Genomic DNA, 6,602 nt, shown 5'->3' on the forward strand with positions numbered 1-6,602 from the left:
TGGTGTTGTTAGATCATTCCGGGCACTGTATCCCCTCCATATGGTAATAGCATCTCTTTTATTAAGAGTGAAGTAATTAACATGTCATTTAAGGCTTGCATGGATATTATACAAGTATTGGCTTGTGGTCGGAAGCATAATTATGAATTTTAGTGTTTTTTCAGTTTTTATTTGTACTTGTAACTACAATTTAACTGTCGTGAATTTTTGAAGTTTTTTTAAACACATGCTTAGGTGTTATAACAAAGCTAACTATACATTAAATTTAACCTTTGCTCTTTCAGTGTTTTTAACACAAGGTTAAAGAGGTGTTATAGTTAAGTGAAAATGTCAGTTAAAACATAATGTTTTAAACTAACAAAACAACTGAAATTCCCAAAGCACGGTGTTGTTATTAATGATCTAATTTCATTTGTCAATAGACATGTTATCAATACAGGGCATGGCTAAGATGTGAGGTATAGTTACTTCAGGGCACTAATTATAATTACTTGCGATAAGTATAACTGGTTCATTTCAGTGGCTTATTTCATCTAAAACGGTATGTTTTAACTTACATTACACCTAACTGTAATGTTTTATTCAGTGAAATTCTAAGGTTTTAAAAAACATATAAGAGGTAATGTAATCTAAAGTAAGCTATCATTCAAGTCGTAAGTATAACATCACATTAACCTTTGGTTTTTCAGTGGATTTCTATGGTTTTTGTAACAAAAATTAAGAAGTCCATCACTCTGCGCAGTGTGAGGTTGGCCCTGGTGTCCAAACACCCGTGGACAGCCAACTTACCACTGTGCACAAACCTCAGCTTGGCATGGCATTTGTTTGATTTAAGGCTTTGCATGGGACCGGGCCCTGTACCCAACCCTCACAGTCACCCTACCCCCCCCTTTTATTCATTTTATTCCACCATCGATCCACAGACCTGCTTCGATTTTGTGAGCTCACAGTGGATTCTGTGGATCCATGGAGCCCCAAATATAGAGATCTTAATTAAATGAACACAGTGGGGTCTATCTGGGACCCCCCAACAGGGCCCAGTGGGCCAGGTTACCCTTACTCTGCCCCCTTATATCTTTCTTATTTTATTTTGTAGGACTTGGGTACTCAGTCCCAAAGTCCTAGGATGCATAGAACATTTCCTTAAGGTCATAGCCAGTCAATCACAACACGCAATCGAGCACACGGATCTGCGGATGCACCGTGGTGGATCTGCAATGGAACCGCTGTTGGACAGGCCGCATGTTCGAGCTGTACCCCCTCCCCGCAATGGGACCAGGACCCTGGCTCTCCCTGCATCCCCAGCCAGAGTCCACCAACGACCACCCGAAGTACCCTGCAATCCCTCCACTACAAGACACCAGCTCCGGACCCCGCTGGCCCGGGTCACCATCTACCCCACGACATCGACCCGGCCGCCATCTTGGGGCGCTGCAGCACGAGGCCGCGTGGCCTCAACTCGACCCTCACCCTGGGCCCGGCCGGGCCCGACATCGAGGCACCAACCTCCCCCCAGGAGGCAGAGTGACCACTTGGCGAGTCAATGGGAGAAGGAATCGTCAACGGCTCTCCTCCGCCAGGGGTCGATCACCCCAGGCCGCCTGGGCGCTGGCTCCACCCCCCTGCTGGGTGTCTGGACTCCCTCATCCCGGACCTCCCGGCCCCCAGGCGCGAGGGTCCGGACATCAAAGGGGACCAGACCTATAACTGGGGCAGGACCAGACCAGGAAGGCAGTTGTATCCTGGAGTCGAGAGACCCGAGAAGAACTCATCCGTGACTTGGCCTGCTGGCGCTGCCGCGGCCCTCTGCCTCGTGAAACTATCGTCTTGGCCTGCTGGCGCTGCCGCGGCCCTCTGCCTCGTGAAACCATCGTCTTGGCCTGCTGGCGCTGCCGCGGCCCTCTGCCTCGTGAAACCATCGTCTTGGCCGGCTGGCGCTGCCGCGGCCCTCTGCCTCGTGAAACCATCGTCTTGGCCTGCTGGCGCTGCCGCGGCCCTCTGCCTCGTGAAACCATCGACTTGGCCTGCTGGCGCTGCCGCGGCCCTCTGCTTTATGAGACTATCACCTTGGCCTGCTGGCGCTGCCGCGGCCCGATCCACAGACCCTCCAGCTCGAGGATTGTGAGCTCGCCTTTTACCACCACCTGTACCGACCCGGTACTAAGACTGTCCCGCTACCCCCTTTCCCTACAGAGACTAGAAGTGAGAGGACCCCCGGGTCCAAGTTATCCTGTATCGCTGATATCCTTGCCTTAAGAACCTTATATAAAGCCTTGAACTCGACTTGGTGTGGTGCCTGTTTGTGGGGAGGGAGGGTACTTGTCTGTACGATCGCCGGAGACGGTCCCCCTCGGGGATCTCTCCCTCGGTATCCGGCCGACCCTCAGGGTCCCCGTCTAACATTGGTGGCCAGCGACGGGATCCGAACCTACGCATAATCGTACAGAAAGTCACTCGCCCCACCACACACAACAACCATGTCAATAGAGAGCGGAACAACGGAAAAATTTCAGATGGAAAAATTGGAAGACTACAACCACCGGGAACTGAAGCAATATTGCATAGAACTTGGACTTCCAACCACAGGTCTTAGCACAAAGGAAGACTTCAAACGAGCCCTAGAAGCTTGGGCAGAAACGGGTACGGCCGTACCCCGAACACAAACAACCGAAACGAGCCCCGCACCAACTAAAGAAAGAACGGATCTCTCCCTGGAAGAGATCCGAGAAAGAGAAAAAACCAGACTCCACGAATTAGAACTTGCCCGACTTCGCTTGGATGGGGAACTCAAGCTGGCAGAACAAAAAATAACCCTGGAACACTTGCGACTCAGGGAAGAGCGGGAAGACAAGCAAAGACAGAGGGAGCTAGAGGAAAAGAGACTAGAATACGAACATGAGCGCAATCTCAAAGCACTGGAGATTCAGAAACAGAATAAAGACCTCGGGCTCCCCGAACGACCGACCCCGTCTGCCTCGACCGAACCCAAGGTTCACATCCCCAAAGATGTCATCCGGGAATACCACAAGAACGATGATATCCAGCAGTGGTTTAAAGCCTATGAGGTGGCAATGACCTCCCACCGGATTCCCCGAAGCGATTGGGGAGCCGGATTATGGGGGAGGTTTGTCAACGAAGGGCGGGACGCCCTGCTGCAACTCCCGGACCAGCTGATGACCTCCTACGACCACATGAAGGCCGCCCTCCTCACTCGATACGGGCTCACACCTGAGATGTACCGCCAACGGTTCCGCGACTGCAAACGGATTCCGGGTACAACTTGGGTGGAGTACGTGAACTTTTTTAGCCGAGCCTTCGAGGGGTGGATCAAGGGCAACAAAGTAACCACCTACGACCAACTCTTTGACCTTATCGTATGGGAACACCTGTCGAACAACTGCTTCGTGGAGCTCCGGCAACACCTCCTGGACAGCAAGCTAACCGACCCTCGACAACTCGCCGCCGAAGCCGACCGGTGGGAAAGCACCCGAGTTGGCCGGAGCGCACCCAGCGAAGTATCCAGATCGTATCGCCCCCGAGGGGGAGGAGGAAGTCAGGGTCGGGGGAGAGACCCCGGCCCCTCGTCACCCCCCAGAAACCCCTCGACCCCGGTTGGCCGGGGAAGCCCTGCCGTCCGGGCCGGTTTCCGGGCCAACATTACGTGCCACAGGTGCCAGCGACCCGGCCACTACGCCAGTGATCCCAACTGCCCAAAGAATCCGAACACTACTCTCCGCCAAGTTGCAGCGGCGGCCCTAGGGGAAGAAATAATCCCGGAAGACCAAGAGGAGTACGAGACCGATCCCTCTGAATGGGCACCCGCCGCCATGGCACTGGTCTGCTTAGGGGAGAGAGACATGATTCCGCGGGCCCCCCTTCCCGCCAACACACAGAAGTACGGTCAATGGGTCAACATCAATGGCCGCCGGGCTGAAGCCCTCCGCGACACCGGGGCCAGTGTAACGGCGGTCCGACGCCACCTCGTCACTCCAGACCAAATCTTGCCGAACATTCTTTGCCCTGTTCGATCAGCCGACAACTCCGAAAGCCTATGCCACATGGCCTGCGTCCCCTTCGAGTGGGGAGGAGTAACAGGGATGCTAAAAGTAACTGTCCGCGATGATGCCCCCGTGGACTGCCTCCTAGGAAACGACCTTGAAAGCTCTCCCTGGGCAGCTGTCGAACGGAGGGAGCACCTGGGGATGCTTGGCCTCCCCGAATGGGTCTGCGTCACGACCCGGTCCATGACCGCCCGCGCGGTCCCCAGCCCAGAAGAGCCCGAGTGGCCAGAACCTCCTCCCGCGCTCATCCCAGAGGAGGCCGCCCCAGAAGCCATTCCCTTGACCCAAACCGAAGAAGGACCCGACCAGCTTCGGGACGTCCCTGACCTGGCACAATGGCGGCAGGAGGGAGGCCCCACGCAGGAACAATTCCGGGCCGAGCAACAAACCTGTCCTTCTCTCGAAGGACTCCGGCAGCAAGCCCTGGCCCAGAGCACCGGGGATACCGCGGGGGCCCACTGGATCTACTGGGACCAAGACCTGCTCTACAGCGAGCAGAAAATTGCAGAACTAGGGGCCAGTCGGGTGCTGGTGGTGCCCCTTCGCTTCCGAGACTTCCTCCTGAACTTAGCCCACGATGTCCCCCTTGCCGGACACCTGGGGCAGGATAAAACCTACGACCGCCTGGTGACCCATTTTTTCTGGCCCCACATGCGGAAGGATGTCACCAACCACTGCAAGGCCTGCCCCACCTGCCAGGCCAGCGGAAAAAGTGGCCGAAAAATCAAAGCACCATTACAACCCTTTCCTGTCGTCACCACCCCGTTTGAACGAGTGGGAATAGACATTGTGGGGCCCCTCGACCCTCGAACAGCCCAAGGACACCGGTTCATCCTGGTCCTGGTAGACCACGCCACCCGCTATCCCGAGGCCATCCCTCTTCGGACTGTGACGGCCCCCGTGGTGGGCCGGGCCCTGATGGGGATCTTCTCCCGGGTGGGGTTCCCCCGGGAGGTCGTCAGTGACAGGGGCACGAACTTTATCTCCAGATACATGAAGTCCCTCTGGCAGCAATGCGGGGTCACCTACAAATTCACGACCCCCTATAAACCCGCAAGGAAACGGACTGGTCGAGAGATTCAACCGCACCCTCAAGGGGATGATTATGGGTCTAGAAGAACCCCTTCGACGCCAGTGGGACGTACTGCTGCCATGCCTCCTGTTTGCCTATCGGGAGGTCCCGCAGAAGTCCCTCGGCTTCAGCCCCTTTGAACTACTGTACGGACACCCCGTCCGGGGCCCCCTCAGCCTAGTCAAGGAAGGTTGGGAGCAGCCTCCCCAGAAAACGCCCCCGGACATCTACCGGTATCTCCTGGCTCTCCGCAACCAGACCCGGCGGTTCCGAGACACCGCCAAAGCCAACCTCGAGGCCAGTCAGGAGGACATGAAGAGGTGGTACGACCAGCACACGTCCTCCATTGAGTTCGAACCTGGACAACAGGTCTGGGTGATGTCCCCGGTTGAGCCCTGTGCCCTCCAAGACAGATGGTCCGGGCCCTTCAAGGTAATCGAACGCAAGGGGCCCGTCACCTATTTAATCGACATGGAGACTGCCCGGAACCCCCTACGGGTCCTCCATGCCAACAGGCTCAAACCCCATTTTGTGCGATCCGAACTCAGCCTCCTAATGGCTACCGATACTGGGACAGAAGAAGACTCCGAACCCCTTCCGGACTTACTGAGGGCCTTCGAGCAGGATGGCTCAGTGGAAGGGGTCCAGCTCTCCGAGGCCCTGTCCCCGGAGCAACGACAAGACTGCCAAACGCTCCTGAGGCAGTTCGCCTCCCTGTTCTCCCTCACCCCCGGAGTCACCCCCTGGTGCCTCCACGATGTGGACACCGGGGACAGCCCTCCTATTCGACACCGAGCATACCGCGTACCAGACCGGGTACGAGCCTGCATCCAGACCGAGGTGTCCAAGATGCTGACCCTAGGAGTGATCGAACCCTCAGACAGTCCCTGGGCGAGCCCAGTCGTCCTGGTTCCCAAGGCAGCTGCCCCGGGCGTTGCCCCTGAGCTCCGGTTCTGCGTGGACTATCGAGGGCTGAATGCAGTTACCCGGACCGACGCTCATCCCATCCCCCGGGCAGACGAGCTAATTGACCGGATGGGGGCCGCCCGCTACCTGAGCATCTTCGACTTAACAGCGGGCTACTGGCAGATCGGCCTCACCCCTAGGGCCCAAGAACGATCCGCCTTCTCTACCCCAGACGGGCACTACCACTTTAAAGTCATGCCCTTCGGCATGAAAAACGCCCCGGCAACGTTCCAACGGCTGGTAAACCAGGTACTGGCGGGCCTGGAAGACTTCAGCGCCGCCTACCTGGACGACATTGCTGTGTACAGCCACCAGTGGACCGACCACCTCCGCCACCTGCGGGAGGTTCTACTCGCCCTCCAGCAAGCCGGGCTCACCATCAAGGCCAGCAAGTGCCAAGTTGGCCAAGGGTCCGTGACCTACCTGGGACACCAAGTGGGAAGCGGGCTGGTGGCCCCTCTCCAACTCAAGATTGCTGCCATCCAGGCCTGGCAACCCCCTAC

This window comes from Lissotriton helveticus, chromosome 12, assembly GCF_964261635.1.
Source record: "Lissotriton helveticus chromosome 12, aLisHel1.1, whole genome shotgun sequence".
NCBI lineage: Eukaryota > Metazoa > Chordata > Amphibia > Caudata > Salamandridae > Lissotriton > Lissotriton helveticus.